This window comes from Nycticebus coucang, chromosome 10 (assembly GCF_027406575.1).
Source record: "Nycticebus coucang isolate mNycCou1 chromosome 10, mNycCou1.pri, whole genome shotgun sequence".
NCBI lineage: Eukaryota > Metazoa > Chordata > Mammalia > Primates > Lorisidae > Nycticebus > Nycticebus coucang.
In genome coordinates, this window is record NC_069789.1 from 68,203,709 (window position 1) to 68,223,108 (window position 19,400).

The following is a 19,400-nucleotide window of genomic DNA, read 5'->3' on the forward strand; positions in this document are numbered from 1 at the left end:
ATCTTGGCAAATGGCTGATGCAGAAAATTTCCACAGTGAAATGTGACTAACAGAAAGCATAGTTGGAAGAATATTTTAAGACAAATGAAAAAGAAATCAGGAAATTATACTTTTTAACATTTAAATTTATTTTTTCCCTTTTTTGTATATTTTTTAATTTCAAAATATTAAAGTGGTACACATGTTTTTGTTACATGGATACTTTGTATAATGCTTCATTCTGGCCTTTCAGTGTGTGCCTATCACCAAAAGAGTGTTCATTGTACCTGATGATAGGTAATATTTTATCCCTCAACCACTCCAACCTTCCCCATTTCTTGGTTTCCAATGTCCTTTATATCTCTTTGTGCACACATTTTAGCTTCCAATTATTAGAGAATACATGTGCTGTTTGTTTTTCTAATCCTGAGATACTTCACTTAGGATAATGGTCTCTGCTTCCATCCAAATTGCTGTAAAAGACATTATTTCATTCCTTTTTATGGCTGAGTACTATTACACGATATATATATTTTTTTCTTTTTCTTTTTTTTAAATATGGAACACTTCATGAATTTGCATGTCATCCTTGCGCAGGGGCCATGCTAATCTTCTCTGTATCGTTCCAACTTTAATATATGTGCTGCCGAAGCAAGCACTCAACATTTTCTTCATCACTCATAAATTCATGGACACGTAGTAGCTAAAGTGTCCATCTTTGCAATTTCTACATCTTTGCAATTGTGAACTGTGCTGTGAGAGACATTCAAGTACAGATATCTTTTTGATACAATGGCTTCTTTTCCTTTGGATAGATACTTAGTAGTAGGATTGCTGACTGAATAGTAATTCTAAATTTATTTCTTTGAGGAATATCCATATGCTTTTCCACAGAAGTTTATCTAATTCTCAGTCCCACAAGTAGTGTATAAGCATTTATATTGTTTTTTAACTTTTCAATAACATTCATCCTGATAGGGGTAAGGTGGTAACACATTATGATTTTAATTTGCATTTCCCTGATAATTAGTGATGTTGAGAATTTTTCATATATTTATTGGCCATTTATCTATCTTCTTTTGAAAAAAATTATGTTCTTGTTGTTGCCATTTTTTTTTTTTTTTAAAGACAGAGTCCCAGTCTATTGCCCTGGGTAGAGGGCCATGGTGTAATCATAGCTCACAGAAACCTCAGACTCTTGGGCTCGAGAGATTCTCTTGCCTCAGTTTCCTGAGTACAAGCACCTGCCAGGACCACAAGCTAGTTTTTCTATTTTTAGTAGAGATGGGGTCTCCATCTTACTTAGGCTGTTCTCAACCCCACTGGCTCAAGTGATCCACCCATCTTGGCTTCCCACAGTGCTAAAATTACAAATGTGAGCCACCACATCCATCCTTTTGCCTATTTATAATGAGACTGTTTGTTTTTCGTGTTAAGTTCAGTGTAGATTCTGGATTTTAGCCCTTTAATGAATGTATAATTGGAAAATATTTTCTTCTATTTTGTAAGTTGTCTATTAACTCTGTACATTAATTTCTTTGCTATGCAAAAGCTTTTTAATTTAATCAAGTTCTGTTTATTTTTGTTTATCTTTGGGTTTTTAGTCTTAAATTCTTTGCTTAGGCTGATGTCTAGAAGAGTTTTTCCTACATTTTCTTCTAGAATTGTTATGGTTTCATTCCTTAATTTAGATCTTTTATCCATTTTCAATTAAGTTTTGTATCTCATAAGAGACAGGGGTTCTGTTTCATTCTTCTGCATGTGGCTATCCAGTTTTCCCAGAACAATTTATTGAATAGGACTTCCTTTCCAAAGAGTATTTTGTTGTCTGCTTTGTTGAAGATAAATTGAGTATAAGTAGATGGTTTTATATCTGGGTTCTAGTCTATGCCATCTTGGTCACTATAGTCTTACAGTATAATGTGTAGTTAGGTAATGTGATGCCTCTAGATTTGTTTTTGTTGTTGTTGCTCTTGTTTGTTTGTTTTGCTTAAGATTGCTTTGGCTATTTGGGCTCTTTATAGTTCTATGAAACATGAACTTATTTTTTGTTTAGATCTGTGAAATATGACATTGGTATTTCGATAGGGATTATACTGAATCTGTAAATTACTTTGGGCAGATGTTTTGACCACCCTCCCCCTACCAAAAACGTTTATACTTATTTGAAGGACACTTACCAACAAAATGCCTAAAAGACACTGAATACGGTTAAAAGATATTTTGTTATACACTTAAATATAATTTACTAAGTTGTTCTATAAAGATCACAGGTAGAATTCTGAGAATTCAGGCAAGAGATGAAGAAAACAGAAGCAGATTAAATACAAGCTGACAGAAATAAGGTATGAAATACCTAAACAAGTGGTCATAGAAACATCATGTTGAATAGAGGGGAAAGAATAATTTTCACTGTGGAAATCAAAGCAGGGGATTAAAAAATAGAAATGAAAGGAAAAATGAATAAAAGAACCTAAAAAATGAACAAAAGAATACAAGAAATAGAAATTAAAATGAAGTGTTAATAGATACTAAAGGGGAAATTATAGAACAATATACAGAAAGAGCCAACATATGCAAAAAAAAAAAGTCTCCAATGAAGAAATTCAAGCTATAATTCTACCCATTTATCTAAATGGAAAGATGGTTTAGCACTATATATTAAAAGCAGATATTTAACATATGGAATTTTGAGGTGTAACAGGTAATGCAAAGATATTCTACTAAAGACTTTGTATTTTAAATGTAAAGACAGGATTTTGTAAGTATCTAATCAAGTTGATCAGGAAAATCAAATTAACTTCACAGATAAAAATTAGGCTCAGGTATCTCAGTGTAATGCTAAATATAGGTGAAAAACTTTCATATAGCCATTAGAAAAATAAATAGTAACCCAGTAAAACATCTTTCACGAACCAAGATACCTGCCAAGCACTAAGATAAGCACAAATTCCAAGAATATTTTTCTGTTCCATTCTTCCCTAATGATGCAGGTCCCCTTCACCTAGGGCTAACTTCCTGGGACCAAACAGGCTCATAAATCAGCTTGATCAAATGTTCCCTTTAAGCCGCTACTCCCAGGAAGGGGTGGAATGCCTCAAACAGGACCACATTCCTATGCAAAGGCGGTTTAAAAATGATCTGCCCAGAAGCCACTGATGCCAAATAGTTGTGACATATTTTGGACATACATTCTATCTCCTCAAATTCTCCTGCCTGCCTCCCATCTGGAGGCAGAGACCTTATCTTACAAAACCATAGCCCGGAGATTCCTAGGACTTACCGATGGCGTGTTTGCATTCCCCAGCCCCATGGCCAGCGTCTGAGCACTGGACTTTTACCTCCATCGCACTCAGGCTTAAAGGCCTCGTTAGGGTTCAGCCCCGGTTTCAACCTGACTGTACAAAGTAAGAATTTGTCTCTGCTCACTCTCAGAATGGTGGGCACACGGCATATAGGCTTTTCGCCTATACATTAATTTTTTCCCCATGATAATGTGTCACACAATTCTATTTGTTTATTTGCACCCTGGCTATTGAGAATTTTTATGCTGTATGAACTTCATTTCTAATTTCAGCAGGACTTATCCAAAGTTACATTCGGAATATTAGTTCTTCTTCCCTTTCTTTGTGTTGTAACTTAAATTTCAGTTCAGTTCTCAATGTATTTGCTCTGCTGGGTTTTGTCTGGAACGTACAGGTGTGGTTCCCAAAGCCAACATTATGTCAAGTATCTGTCTGCTGCATGATTATCTCAGTAGTTAGCTTGAGTGTCAGTGGTCGTACACAAGCAGGAACTCCTCCTTTCAGCCTCACTTTCCTCCTGAGATGATGCAGGGCTCTCTTCTCCTGTGAGAAGTGTCTGCACAGTGAATGCACAGAGGGAGCTCCCAGCTGGTCTGGGCGGGCCTCTTTCCAGAGAGGGTCTTCATATTCCAACAACATTTTGTGCTTTCTTTGGTTTTCCACATGTACTTTCTTTTCATAAATAAAAATTATCTGTTCAACATTATAAAATCAGGAGTTTGGCCTTTCTGGACAAGAGGCTCTTGGACCACAATCCTTATGGGGCAAAGAAATACCATTGAACTCAAGGGCTGAGGTCTTTCATTGCCCCATTGATCACTTTACAATAACAATAATGACTATTGACTCAGATCATAATTAAAAACTTCAGACTTTCTGGTCCTGACGTTTACAGCCTTCAAAATGTTAATAAATAAGAATATTTTATTTTAAAAACTGAACTATTAGAAATACCAAGTTTGGGTTTTTCCTTTTCTGAGACAAATAAAAGAGAAATTCAGAGATACCAACCTACCAGTGAGCAAAGCCCTGTGAATTTTCTTAATTAAATAAAGTCTATTTTCCCAAAGTACTCGGAAATGTTTATTATTTGAAAGAAGGATGAAAAAAAGAGTTATTCTTATATTAAAATAAGCCTCTACAGAATGAAATAATTTGCTATATTAATTTTTAACAGTATATTTCTTTTCCCTAAAACAAGTAAAAATTGAATAAAGGGACAAACAAAAAGTGGGTTGTTATATTCTTGGAAATTACCTAAATGTATAAAAGTGAAGGAATGACTAATAAATGCCCAGCTAACATAGTTCCTGGTTTGGCGTACTATTTTGAAATCTTAGTCTTGAATTGCTTTCCTCAAAAAAGCCACAATATTGTGAGGTACCCAGCACCTCAGAAGGTGAACATATTTGAACATAGAGTTTTCCAGAGATAACTGCATTAAAATGAGATCATTAAGGCAGAGCCTAAGCAGAAATGTCTGCTATTCTTATGAAAGGAGAAATTTAGACACAAGGACATAAATACAGGGAGAACATCATTGGACACTGAAGCCAGAGACTGCAGTGAAGCAGACACAAGCCAGCAAATGTCAGCTGTTGCCAGCAAACCCCAGAAGCTAAGAGGAGATACTCAACAGTTTCTCCTTTACAAGCCTCGGAAGGAACCATCCTGGTGACACCGAGATCTCACAGTGCCAGCATTCAGAGGCCTGAAGAGAGACGCCAGTTTCTGCCATTTAAGATAATCAGTTTTTGGCATTTTGTTCCTGTCAAAGCCAACTAACCCAGGACCCTAGGGACCAGGTTACTATTCTAGATAAGGATATTTTGCTGTTAATATCATTTATTTTCTTTACAACATAATTAACTGCTATATTTTAGAAATAAAGAAATCCCTCAAAAGTTTGAAACACCTCATTCACTTTAAATATGCTTTTCTTTATAAGACTATTTCTATTTTTTAATATATTTTTTCTGAAAATAGTGTTTTCATAGAAAAAGATAGTCCCTCCATTTCATTATCACATTCTAGAAAACATTAAATGGCAATGCCACTTTGATTATAACAATTATAAATTTGTATACATAATATATTCAATTTAAGAATATGAGTGTAATAAATGATAAAGAAAAAGTTCTCTGAATGAGGAAAGCAGAGAAGTCAACATATGATGTTATAGAAAACTAAAATCTATCATGTACCCACTTACCCTACACAAGGGATATAATATATAAATTAAGGAGAATTAATGAGAAAATTGTTACAGACTTTCAGGATGATCTTCCAAGGATTAGTATAATAAATCACACTGGAATTACATTTTATATTTATTGATGCCACGATACTCTCCCCTTATTCATCCTGAGAGTGAACAATAATAATGTGGAGAGCAGGCTGTGAGACAGCAGGGCCCCCACAGCCTGGGGAACATTCAGGGAATGAACCCCCAACTGCTTCTCCTCCATTTCCGGAAGTCATATTCCTTTCTTCATGCTTCCTCCACCAGAAAGTCAGTAGCTCTTTCTTTATCTAGTTATCTATACAGAGAACCTGTGATCTTCGCTTTCTTACTTCTTATCATATGTTCACAAAGTTGAGTAGAAACTATTAACAAAATGATTTGTCTTTCTTCAAGTCATTTGCATCTTCCTGTCTTACTCTAAGAGCAAAAAAATATGTCTTTTGTTTATACTATTTCCCCATATTATCTGTGCTACTTCCTGCTGGACAACCCTGTAAAATAAAGCTGATTTTGTGCTTTGGGGCTGGGATCCACTCTGTCAGACCTCCCGATCCCATTTTTCATTTTCCTGTCTTCTCTTACGTAGTATTTTCCTCATTCCCCACCAATTTCACTCTGGTTTGCTCCCCTTCACCGTGCTGGTTTGCAACAGAGTAATTCAATCAATAGTAAGTATTACTGTTGTATTAAAGTATTTTGCTGGCTTAAAATGTCTAAAAACAGGATCCATATACAGGATGTCAGACCTATTGCTATCAGCAAGCAAATACAAAAAGAAAATTTTGGAAGTCTAATCATTATTTTGTATATGACGATAGCAATTCCCACTTAAAAATTAGGAACCCAACTAATACATAGTTCTATTACCTTTCAACATAAGAGTGTATGTAATTTAAGTACTTTGTGAGAGAGCACCTGATAGAGCTGTAGCAGCAATAGGATTTAATCTATTTTTAAACATTTACTTTAACAGAAACCTTTTTGTTGTTTAAATCTAGCAGCTTGCCTAGACAGATGTGTTTGTCCAATTTTCAGAAGAGATAGCAGCTGCTCAAATTCAGAAATAATAGATATGGGTAATTTTAAATAGCAAACACAAAAGTTGATTTCCCAACCTTATGGCAGCTGGGCACACTAACCTCATTGGTGCCAATGAATGGCCCTGTGTATCCAAGTAAGTGCTGAAACCTGTACTGGTTCAAAGGCTCGTATCATCCACCAGCTCATCACACACACCTGAAGAAATGCTAAAGACACATTATCTTCCAAAATATGGGTGACAATTCTTTCAACATCTTACTATAGCAAAGAAATATGTACTTTTCAAAAATATAGGCTGTACAGGAGTACTGATTCTGCCTGTGATGATGTAAGCCACTAAAATCTACCCCGCTTACTGATTAAAACCAAAAATGCAGATGAATTACAAAGAAAACAAAACAAAAAACTGCATGAGGACTATGAAAAGTAAACAGAAGTAAATAGGTGATGGAGATGACCATCTTCACAACCTGAAGAAGCAACACAGTAACAGGTGAGTTTCCTGTTTTTATTATTGTTTCTTCTCTCACAACTTTGCACCATGGTAAACAAGTTACACAATGGCTTAACATTTGCAGCTAAACCTTTGACAGGTAGATCCTTCTATCTGAGGAAACAATGGAGAAAAGCCAGGATAGCTCAGGGTACTCTATGTGGAAGAAATCCTATAGGAAGGAGAGCCTAAAAAGAGAATCCAGCCTTTCTGTGTAGAAACTCATAAAATTCCCAGCCTAATATGTAAATCACACATCTTTGCACAAATAAAAATCAGTCTAGCAAAGGCTTTGAGAGCTGAACTGACATTGGAGTCATCTACAAAATCTCAGCCTCACTTCTGAACCTCAAAAATATGGTAGCCCAAAATCATGATGGTAACTCTTTGGGAACAGAACTGAGATTTGAATCAACAAAGCTTGGTTTTATCAACAAATCGGGAATATGTGAGCAAAAGATATATTCATTAATCATTCCCTTGCTTTTATATATTTAAGTAATTTCCACAATATAAGAAAACACTTCTGTTTGTCTCTTTCTATACAACTTCTATTTGTTCGGGAGAAAATTTGATAAAAATGCAGTTAACATTATAAATAAATATTTCACTATCAGTGATAAGAAATCCGTTGCTTCACAGAGGAATTCATCAGTATATAGAAAGAATTTTTTTATATTAATCTTTATTTTCTATTTTGCAAAACTATGTTCAGGCTGCTTATTTTAAAATCTTACATACAGCATATACTTATACATTAATACATAATAAAATTGCTCCAGCAACCTACAAGTTCATTAAATTCAATTTTTGGTTTATTCTTTTCTTATAATTTTGAGAATTGGGGTGCACATATGTGTGTTTGTGAACATTTTCCCCTGACATGAACCTCTTGGATTTTGTTGACTACATATCAATAAGAATATTTATGTATTTATTTATTGCAGTTTTTGTTTGTTTGTTTGTTTGTTTGTTTTGCCTGGGCCAGGTTTGAACTTACCACCTCTGGTATATGGGGCTGGCGCCACAGGGGCTGGCACAGGGGCCATCCCAATAAGAACATTTAAACATGAATGGAAAAATATAAAGAAAAATGAGAAGAATATGAAGATATTTGAATGATGAACATAATCCCATCCTCAAAAATATCTATATACCACAGATACAAAATTTAAAACAATCAATTAATAATTTGTTTTAAAATTCTAAGTCATTAAAAATTCTAAATTTGTATTAAAAGAAAACAATGAATTAGAATAAAAAAGGATGCAAAACAAAATTAACCTAGATACCAGCTTCATTAAGAGGAGAAAATTTTATCATCCAAGTATGATAACATAATGGTGATAAACTGATATTAATAACAGATCCTCAGATGGCTCAGAACAGGCCCATGATAAATATTTTATGAATGAAACATTGAAAGATGATGCTATGGTTTCAATATGTCCTCTAAACTTCACTTATTGGAAACTCAATATCCCATAGGGCAGTATTAAAAGGTGGGGTTTTTAAGAGGTTATTGGATCAAGAGGACTCTGTACTCATGAATGAATTTCCATTCATAGATTAATAGATTAATGAGTTATCATAGGAGTGGAATTGGTTTGGAAAAATAACAGAGACTAAAGACAATATAGTTGTACCCCAGAAAGAGAAATTGCCTTTTCTATAAGGTTGCTAGGGTAAAGAGCTGACTCAACTACACTGTGAGAGGAGCTAAATCTGGGCTTCCTTTTGCTTGCTGTGATTTATTTCACCACTGGCTCCAAGTGCATTTAAGGATAATACATTAGAGCCTTCAGCAAAGTTCAATATCTGAGCAGCTGAGGAGGTGCCCTCAGCTTTCCTGCTCTGCCCTCACTCTTCATCTGGCCCAGACAATCACCACCTCAATTTATGTATTTGAGAGTCTCTGTCTGCCGTCCTGACCTCCCCTTAACCATCGTAGGCCATATCCTTATACACTGACCCTAGCACCCCTCTCAATTCTTCTGTCCTGCTTCAGCCATCAGCAGTGCTGCCTGAATCTCTGGTGTTGTCTCTCTCAGCAATCCTGCTCCTTGTCCAGCCATCAGTGCTCCCATTCATTACTAGTGGAGCCATTCATTACTAGAGTACACAAAGAATTTTTCCCATTTCTTCCGTCTACCTTAGAGTTCAGCAGAAAGTCCTGTGCCTCTAACTTAGGGATTCTTCTCAGCACTCCTGCACCATCCTAGCTACACAGGCCTCTGCCTAGCACTCCGTTGGTCAGAGTGGCTCAGAAGTTTTCTCACTGTCTGAGCTGCTGTACCTTAAGGCAGGTCACTCTGAGCTCTCCTGCTCTTATGCCAGTTTAAGTGGCCACTACCTTGAGGGTGGGAGTACCTGGGCAGGGAGAGCTTCTCTCCTGTCCCCAGTGTTCCATCTGAGCACTGATGAAGGCCTCTCAGAAAGAGTTGAGTGCAGACTTTGTGACCATTTCCCCCTAGAGATTCTAAAATCATCATGCCAGTCCTTACTACACCATCAAGCCTCTTCAAAAACTCCCCTATGTTTTATTACCCTCATCAGTCAAGGCTGTTTCCTTCTCCTTTTGCTCTGCCATGGTTAAAAGCAGTTTGGGGGGGTTTCTATCCTGGTAGAGCTTCTTACTAAATGGAGTCTGTTCATTTATGCTTTTTTGTGGCCTAAGCTCTCTGGAAGATTTTAAGAATCTGATTTTGTAAGTCATCTTTCTTGATGGACACAGTGAGAAAGCTATTCTCTTATACTTTTTTCTTCCATAGAAGAAGTAGAAACATTCTAAGTGGAAGAAAATTTTTAATATCACATTAATGAATATATTTTAAGCAAGCACAGCAGGTCCACTGAAGGTAAGAAAAGTATTTCTATATTATCAAAATTAAGCAGAGTTTCTGCTACATAATTTTTAAAAATAGGGATTTATTGTTTTTAATTATCAGAGAGATATAAATTTGTGCATACTGAGATAAACCTTTCTGACTATCAGTTTTCAGATTCTGTCCATTACTTTGGAACTCTATTTGTAATGCCTCTGAGATAAAGATGAAAGCATATATTACCTTTTAATTACGACTATGTACATGGGAATATTTCACAATCTTCTTGAAGAATTCTAAGTAATATACTGAATCATCATTCTTGAAAACATGTATCACAGCTTATTAAAAATGCTTATGACTTTTTAATCTATTTTTTAAAATAAGTTGTTTCAAACATCAGAGCTACAAGCACTGAGAAGCAAAATTTAAATTGGAACAAAAATGCACTGCCCTGATGATTTCTACATATAGAATTAGAATTTTCATATTTCTAAGGCCACAAATGAGAAAAAATATTTAAATATGCATGATTTTGAAATTAATATTTCAGAAGTTTGCGTTATCTATTGTTGAGATGGACTCTATTTGCCGCTTTTAAAGATAATAAAAGTCAGGCAGGCTTCCTACAGTACTTTCAATGTGCCAGGCATGATTCTAGGCCCTTTGTTTAATTTTACAGTTTGTGCCACAAAACAATCCAATGAGGTATGTATTGCTACTGATTCAGAAATTTCCCTGCCCTCAGGGAAATTTTATAACCAAATTTGAATTAATGACCAAGTTCCGCAACTAGTAAGGAACTGAGTCAGTTACTCTAGCTCTGGAGTCTGTATTCAAATTCAGTAACAAAATTATACAGAAGAACTAGACCTCTAAATTATGGACTGAAACAATGTAATTTTATAATTTTTTAATTTTTATGTTTAAAATGGCAAGTTTGCTGCTATAAATTTAAATATATATATTTGGAACCATAATTATTGTTTTTTAAAATTGATTATATATTTGATAATCACTACAATTGCTATTTTCTATCATAAAGATTTTTTTTATCTGTTTTCTTCTGTTTCATAACTGAATTTACTTAAAATCAAAGAATTTTATTTTCTTACCTATAAGGTTGTAAAGTCTACTTAAACACATAGATTAGAAACCTGTGACTATAAAGCCAAATATTTATTTAAAACAATGTATTTTTATCATCATGTTTGCGTAAAATTGGGATTTTTATCATAGCCCTATTCAAATGTGCAAAGAAGTAGTGGTTTATTCTCGAAAGTGACCTAATTATCCCACTGTGTACATTTACCGTTTAATGATATCGCGACTTCTCCCAGCTTTGTCATATGTTTTCACTTAAAGATATACAAGAATAAAGTAAGAGGATGGGGATCAGATTCGGCCTTCCTCTCTTCCCTGCAATTTGGGTCTCATGGCATTTCTCATTGGACTCTATGAACAGCTATTCTGTTGTCCAGGAGAGCGCCATCTGGTGTTCACTGAGGTGTGGTTAACATACTCCTATTAGTTTCTGCGCCTGAAGTATGTAACCGGGAAACTCAATCTGTTTTTGCTACTCTGCGTCTGAAGTCTGAATGTGTCTTTCTAGTCTTGACAGCCTTCCCTGAAGTATCTGAATGCAAGGCTGTTGTGTGACCTCTTTGAGAATACATTGGGAAAGTTCTCTAGCCAGAGTCTCAGCAATATTCAACATGGCAACTTCTTTTTTGCTTCACAATAAATGAGAAGAAACGTGATTACCTAAATCACATGGAAGTGATTAAAGTTAATGTTGATATTCTCCCTCCACTACAGATATGTTCAGTACCTCCACACACTGTGTGTTTGATGAGTCACTCCCTGTTGATCATCTCCTCCCAGGATTCAAAAGAGAAAGTGTGATAAAACACTTATACATTTCATTTTCCCTTCAATCAACCCAACAGATCGAGTCATGGAGAACTCTCTTCAGAAAGACAAGACAAGGAATGACATGGCCACCTTCTGCTTTTCCTATCTTCAACTCCTTTCCTCTTCCCATAACTGACAGCATCAAAGGGTTACTCAACTGTTCCTCCTTTTCTGACAGAAATTTTCCAACTATTATCTCTAATCCATGATCAATCACTATATTTGTCTGAATTTTAATGAAATTAAATTTCCCATGGGACATGACTTCATATTTTCTAGAGAAAAAAATTACATAGATTTTTACCAAGGTCAAGCTTCCAAGAGTTTGTCTATATAGATTTCAAGTTTCTGAACACTGAGTTTTGCACTCTTGAACTATCTAATAACCATCTAGTAATTCCTTAGAGACATACAAATGCCTCTGAAAATAAAGAAGTTATGAGTCTCCTATGAAAAAAACATGGAATATTTTTGTTGAATATTAGTTTGCTAGATTATAGTCACAATATTTTCTAAGACTAAGACTTAAAAGCAACAGATATGTATGAGCAATTTCAATTAGAATTTGTCTAGAAAGCCTTGTTCAACAGTGGAACAAACCATAGTTGCCATTATTAGGGCTCACTACAAATGTTATTTTTATCTATGCCATAGTAAAATAATATTGTTTTACCAATAATAAATTAATACATATGGTAATTTTCTAAAAAAAATAAATTAATTTTACTTCAATTGGTGAGAAGTTTGAATCACATAAGGTTAGATGGTTGGCAATAAAAACATTCTCTTTGATAGTTTTATATTGGTTTTAAATGGAATAATATAAATATCTAGTCATAAGAAACATTCATCAATCAGTACTCTGTATGTCCATCCATTCATTCATTATATGTGTATGGTTGAAAGGCACTACAGCTATTCAAACACAGAATAAGTACAAAAGTAAGTGTGTTTGAAAAGTAAGTAGAGGCTGCGCCTGTAGCTCAAAGGAGTAGGGCGTCAGCCCCATATGCCAGAGGTGGCGGGTTCAAACCCAGCCCCGGCCAAAAACTGCAAAAAATAAATAAAGAAAGAAAGAAATGAAAAGTAAGTAGAAAATTCTTGGTGCTTAATCAGTTCATAAGTGAAGAATCTCATAAAAAGTGTTTGATCTCAAAAAAAATCTTGACACAAAAGAAAAAGCAATAATTTATTCAAAAGTTGATTAACATACATTTGTTTCGAACTAATCATGTGCCAAGCATTGATCAGCATGCTGACAATGCAGTTATTAACAAATAGAGATAAGCCTTGAAAAAAAATCCCTGCCAATAATGGATGTAAATAAATAAACTAAGTTAACTTCATCTTGATCTAGAGAATTTACTGTTGATAGGATTAAACATACAACTTTTTAGAGGTTGTATCCTCCATACCTCTCTAACCCCTATCCACTACAAGAGTCTTACTCTCTTAATGGCTGCTTCCAAATGTTATGAGGCTTCCTTTTAGTGGAAGAAACTCTTTTGCTGGAAAAAATGTCTGATACGTGTGTGTTTGTTTGCTGAGTTTTTGTGTTATATCTGAGGTTATCACGTTACAAGCCTTTCAAGAAGAAGATGAAACTATATAACAAAACAATGGGTAAAAAAAATAGATTTGGAAGAGAGATATGAAGGAAGAACGAAAAAGATGGCAAGAGGTGTGTACAATATTGCATCTCTCATGATGTAATGAAGGTGATCCCTGAAATAAAAAGCAGGAAGCAGCCCTCGTGGAAATAGTGTAAAAGTTAACAGAAGAAGATTTAGAGCTGACAAGTAGGAGAAAACTGGTATTTCAACATAGGGAAGAACTTAATCTAAGAATGGAGATGAGCAGCACAACCGCCAGTCAGATGGTCTTAGTAGCACTGAGCAGCCTCTACAAGAAGTAATTAAGATGTAAAGTAGAGACTAGGTAAGAGTGTTACTATAGAAGCTAAAAATAGATATAATTTATAGAATATATAAGAAGTAAGAGTTTGTGCAGGAGGTGGTCAGCCATTTCTGCCACCCCCTACTGTTGAACTTTGTCTTAACTTTATAGAGCTTTCATTGTCTTTCAATAAAGTCTGAATGTCTTAATGTAGTGTGTGTCTTCTATTTTCTGTGCCCTGTTCACTCCAAAGAGAACTTCTAACAGAGAGGCTCTGGCTGGGTTACCCACGGGTGTGTCTCCAATGGTGCCTATCGGAAGGCAGGTGGAGGGTAGCACGATAGGGTGGCAACCAAGGCTTTTCTCTGTACTTTCTCCAATGACAGGTGGTCGTTCTTATAACAGAGAGAGGTCCTAGCCAGGGGCTTAACCCAGCCCCACCTTTATTTTAGTGTTTGTTGTTCATTGATGGTGTGTCTTTCAATTCTCTGACCACCCAAGAAGCTGTTCAAAGTTCCAGCACACCTTCAATATTAAATACTTAAGTTATAAAATACAAATATGATTTTGTGTGAGTGTACTGTAAAAATAACAACAAACTTTAGAGGAAGAAAATCTATTTTTTTTTTTCACTTTGTCACCCTTAGTAGAGTGCCATGGCATCATGGCTCACAGCAGTCTCAAACTCTCAGGCTCGAATTATTCTCATGCTTCACCCTCCCAGGTAGCTGAGACTACAGGCGCCAGCCATCACACCAGGTATTTTTTTAGAGATGAGATCTTGCTCTTGTTCAGGCTGGTCTCAAATTCCTGAGCTCAAGCAACCTGCCTGCCTCCGCCTCCCAGAGTGCTAGGATTCCAGGCGTGAACCACTGTTCCTGGTCTAAAATCTAAATTTTTTACTCTTTTTTTTTCAAAATCTTCAAAAATCCAGTTCCCTATTCAGAAGAACTCATTATCAACATAAAAATGAGAATCCTTCCACGGAGGGCTTTGTACTTTTATTGATACTGCTTTTTTTAAAATACAATGATCATATTTCTTATTATTCTGAGAATTGTTAAAATGGTAATATATTTTCAACATGCATATCAATATATATATAAGTTTAACACATTATATTAGATCTTATACCATGGTATAACTAATTATATTATAGTTCCTTTAATTATTCTGATATCAGAGAGAATTTAGGTTTATACAAAGTATGGATAATTCACAGTTTACCAAATCTATCCTAGACCCTTTAATCAGAAAGGGATTCAATTCACTTCATAGAACTATACCTTTACAATTTCCTCGGACATATACCAGAGAAACAGACTTTGTACTAAATGCCCAAAATATTAGCTCCATAGCCACAATATAGAAACTTTATACATTTTTACAAATAAAATTAAGAACTCTGAACTAGATATATTCCAATAGCATTTAGATATAAAAAGCTTTCATAGATAATTATAAACCTTAGGTTACTTCCTCAACTGCAATCTAAATGTAATTCAGAGCACATAATGTTTGGACATATGAAAACATAATTATATTAGCACTATTTAAGCTACATACAAAAAACTCTTAAAGTGGTCACCTTAAGACCTTTCAGGTGTTTCAAGATTATTTTGTAGTCGGTGCTAAAATAAGATGCTGCTTTATTTACTAATCTATTTTTGCTGTGTTAAATTCCTTATTGTTTTAACAAAAATTTTTTTCAACTTCTGAAAAAAGTTCTAAACACAGACAAAATCTGAGAGACTCAATCTTACCATGCTTCAGCTGAAAAAGTAAACCTGGAAAGATGTATCTAATGCAAGTTAAACTACACTTGTGTTATCTAAATTCTTACTAATAATACAAAACTGCTCCTAATGCATGTCTTGGAGAATACAGTATGACAGCTACCCACCCCTATTATTTCGAGAAAATGTAATTAAATTGGGTATCAACTCTTCCCATACCTTTGACTCATTTCTAATTAACACACTTGTCCCCAAAAGGATCAAAGAAACACCATGGCTGAGAGCATCATCTCATTAAGAGGATTATTTGCTTCAAACTGAGCCAAGTTGTGTTCTTTAATCTCCAAAGGGGAAAAATATATATATATGGTATCAAAACGATTTAGTGTGAAGGATTCAAATTTCTATTTAGAAATGAATACATGGGGCCACCAGTGAACCAAATAGAAAAGTATTACAATGAACTACTGGGACAGGAAGATTGATAAGGATTCTTATGCATCTTTTCAATGTGCCTATTAAAAATTTGGTAGCTTATGTGGTATAATATGCACCTTCTTTTGATATGGGTTAAAACTAAAAAATATCTCTAAATTACCTGTTATAATATTTGAAGGAAAATATTCAATGTATTATAAATAAGACATACAATCTATTCCTAAAGTACATCAATGTAACTAAAATTAAAAGATTGAATGCATGAAAGATATTTCTGAATTTCTCAGTTTTTAGAATCATTTAAAAGTATAAATAAGTGAACTTTATAATTTGAATAGGATATAGAAAAGTATTTTATTTATAGATATCATGAAGGAAATAAAGTGGCTAAGCACATAGAGAGACCCAGCATTGAATATGAGGTTGTGTAGATGTATAATTCATATATCACAATTTATCAATGGCAAATATGGCCAACTTATTTTGGAACTCTAGACGTGTTTAGTGTTAGACCAGGTTTAAATTCATTGGTCACCAAGAATTTACCACTTCAAAGTATGCTAGTTAAATCTAAATGATTTCTCATTCCTATATAAGTATTTCTACCTTTCAAATTAGGTGGTTAAAAAGTGACTTCATTCTTATAATGGAAGGCAGCTTGGGGGAGTGGAAATAAGACTTTCAAGTCTTTTACCTAGTAGTTGTGTTTGTTTATTTCCATTACCTAAGGTATCTGCCTTTCAGTCATTTAATCTATAATAAAGACAAATAATACTCTACTTTGGTGTTGCTCATTATAGAATTAACTAGGAAATCACTGAGTACCAAATTTATGTAAAACCCTGTGCTGGTAGACATTCCATACAATTCTCAAAACAATTATTTAAAGTCACAATTAGCCCCACTTTAACAATGAAAACTGCCCAGAGTCACACAGATAGGAAGCAGCGATGCCAACATCTGAATCTTTTTTCTTTTTTCTTCCAAAGCCTATTCTCTAAACCACTAGCAAAGTAAGAAAAGCATGACATTTTCTTAATGTACTAGAGGTGTTTGACTAATGTTAGCTATTATTATACTTTTTTCTTTAACCTTAAAAATTCTACTGGTACTTCTTCATTTTAAACTAACAGCAGGTCATTGCAGAAAAGGATTTTGTAGTAGAAAAAAAATGGTCCTGTTAAACTTATAAAGTCTAAAGCTGCTTCACAGTAAAGTACTGATTATATTTGACTGTTGATTATGGAACTTTCCAATTAGCCTTACCATTTTCTGTAGCCAATACAGACTTATTTTAAAATATAAGAAAACTAAAAAAAATAAAATAAATATTAAAACTCAGTCGCTTTTACTTGGGTTGGTACAAAATAAAATCTCATAGGAGATTATGAAGTGTATGAATTACATTGAGAAGTACATATTTTCAAAGATTATTATCCATGTTCAAAGCAGATTAAAATATTTCCAAATGTTTTTGCTATCTTGTTTTCAAATCTTGTTCTGCTGAGCACATAAACAATTAGAAAACAATATTCAAAATGGCAGCTGTGGGAATTCCAAGTGTAAAGGCATTTCTTTTATGTTTATTCTATCACTGGTATTGGGCTGTATCCCATGCAAATATGGCTTAATATGGTAGAAATTACCATTATGGGAATTCTTGGTAAAACTTATCTCTTTAAGCAATGTTTAGGTACAAATTGCCTATAATGGCCACAAGATTTGTACAAAGTTATTCAGAGGAAGAAAGAGAGAATTTGACATCCTCTCACTTTTTGCTGGACTCTGGCCCTCAGCAGACTGGAGAATGCATGCCTACTTTGGTGAGAGCGGATCTTTGCTCCTTAGTCAACTTCTTAAAATGCTAATTTCTTCCAGAAACCTTCTCACAGGCACACCAAGGAATACTGTCTTCCCAGCTGTCTAGGAATCCCTGAGCAGGATCAGGCAGGATCAAGTTGTAACATAAAATTAGCCATTTGATGATAGAAAAACAACAATTAAGTAAAACAAGAGAAAAATAGTATGAAACTTAAAGTAGGCAGGCTTTTAGACAGTTATTTGTTCTTTTGTTAATTGTTAACTTCTGGACACAACATTTCTCATTTTCTTTTTTTTTTTATTAAATCATAGCTGTGTACATTTATATGATCACGGGGCATCATTCACTAGCTTCACAGAGCATTTGACACACTTTCATCACACTGGTTAACATGGCCTTCCTGGCATTCTCTCAGTTACTGTGCCAAGACACTTACATTCCACATTTACCAAGTTTCACATATACCCTTGTAAGATGCACCGCTGGTGTAATCCCACCAATCCCCTTCCCTCTACACACTTCCCCCCTCCCTCCCCTCCCTTTCCCCCTTCCCCCTATTCTTAGGTCATAACTGGGTTATAGCTTTCACGTGAAAACCCTAAATTAGTTTCATAGTAGGGGTGAGTACATTGGGTACTTTTCTTCCATTCTTGAGATACTTAACTAAGAAGAATATGTTCCAGCTCCATCCATGTAAACATGAAAGAGGTAAAGTCTCCATCTTTCTTTAAGGCTGCATAATATTCCATGGTGTACATATACCACAATTTATTAATCCATTCGTGGATCCATGGGCACTTGGGCTTTTTCCATGACTTAGCAATTATGAATAGGGCTGCAATAAACATTCCGGTACAAATATCTTTGTTATGATGTGATTTTTGGTCTTCTGGGTATATGCCCAGTAGAGGGATTACAGGATTGAATGGCAGATCTACTTTTAGATCTCTAAGTGTTCTCCATATCTCTTTCCAAAAGCAATGTATTAATTTGCATTCCCACCAGCAGTGCAAAAGTGTTCCCTTTTCTCCACATCCACGACAACATCTCTGGTCTTGGGATTTTGTGATATAGGCTAGTCTCACTGGAGTTAGATGATATCTCAAAGTAGTTTTGATTTGCATTTCTCTGATGATTAAAGATGATGAGCATTTTTTCTTTTTCATTTTTTTTTTTTTTTTGGTTTTTTGGCCGGGGCTGGATTTGAACCCACCACCGCCGGCATATGGGACTGGCGCCCTACTCCTTGAGCCACAGGCGCTGCCCATGACGAGCATTTTTTCATATGTCTGAAGGCCACATGCCTGTCTTCTTCAGAGAAGTTTCTCTTCAAATCCCTTGCCCAGCCTGCGATGGGATCCCTTGTTCTTTTCTTGCTAATGCGTTTGAGTTCTCTGTGGATTCTGGTTAATAAACTTTTGTCGGAGACATAACCTGCAAATATCTTCTCCCATTCTGAGGGCTGTTTGCTTGCTTTACTTACTGTGTACTTGACTGTGCAGAAGTTTTTAGTTTGATCAAGTCCCAGTAGTGTATTTTTGAAGCTGCTTCAATTGCCCGGGGGGTCCTCCTCATAAAATACTCGCCCAGACTGATTTCTTCAAGGGTTTTCCCTGCACTCTCCTCTAGTATTTTTATAGTTTCATGTCTTAAGTTTAAATTTTTAATCCAGTGAGAGTCTATCTTAGTTAATGGTGAAAGGTGTG

General features: G+C 35.1%; 1 non-coding gene across 1 annotated transcript; it reads right to left on the minus strand.

Annotated features, from left to right (window-relative positions):
* Window positions 1-531: 531 nt before the first annotated feature.
* LOC128597813 (U6 spliceosomal RNA) lies at window positions 532-638 on the minus strand. Its single transcript, XR_008383372.1, has one exon. It is a non-coding gene; the product is annotated as a U6 spliceosomal RNA (small nuclear RNA).
* Window positions 639-19,400: the final 18,762 nt, after the last annotated feature.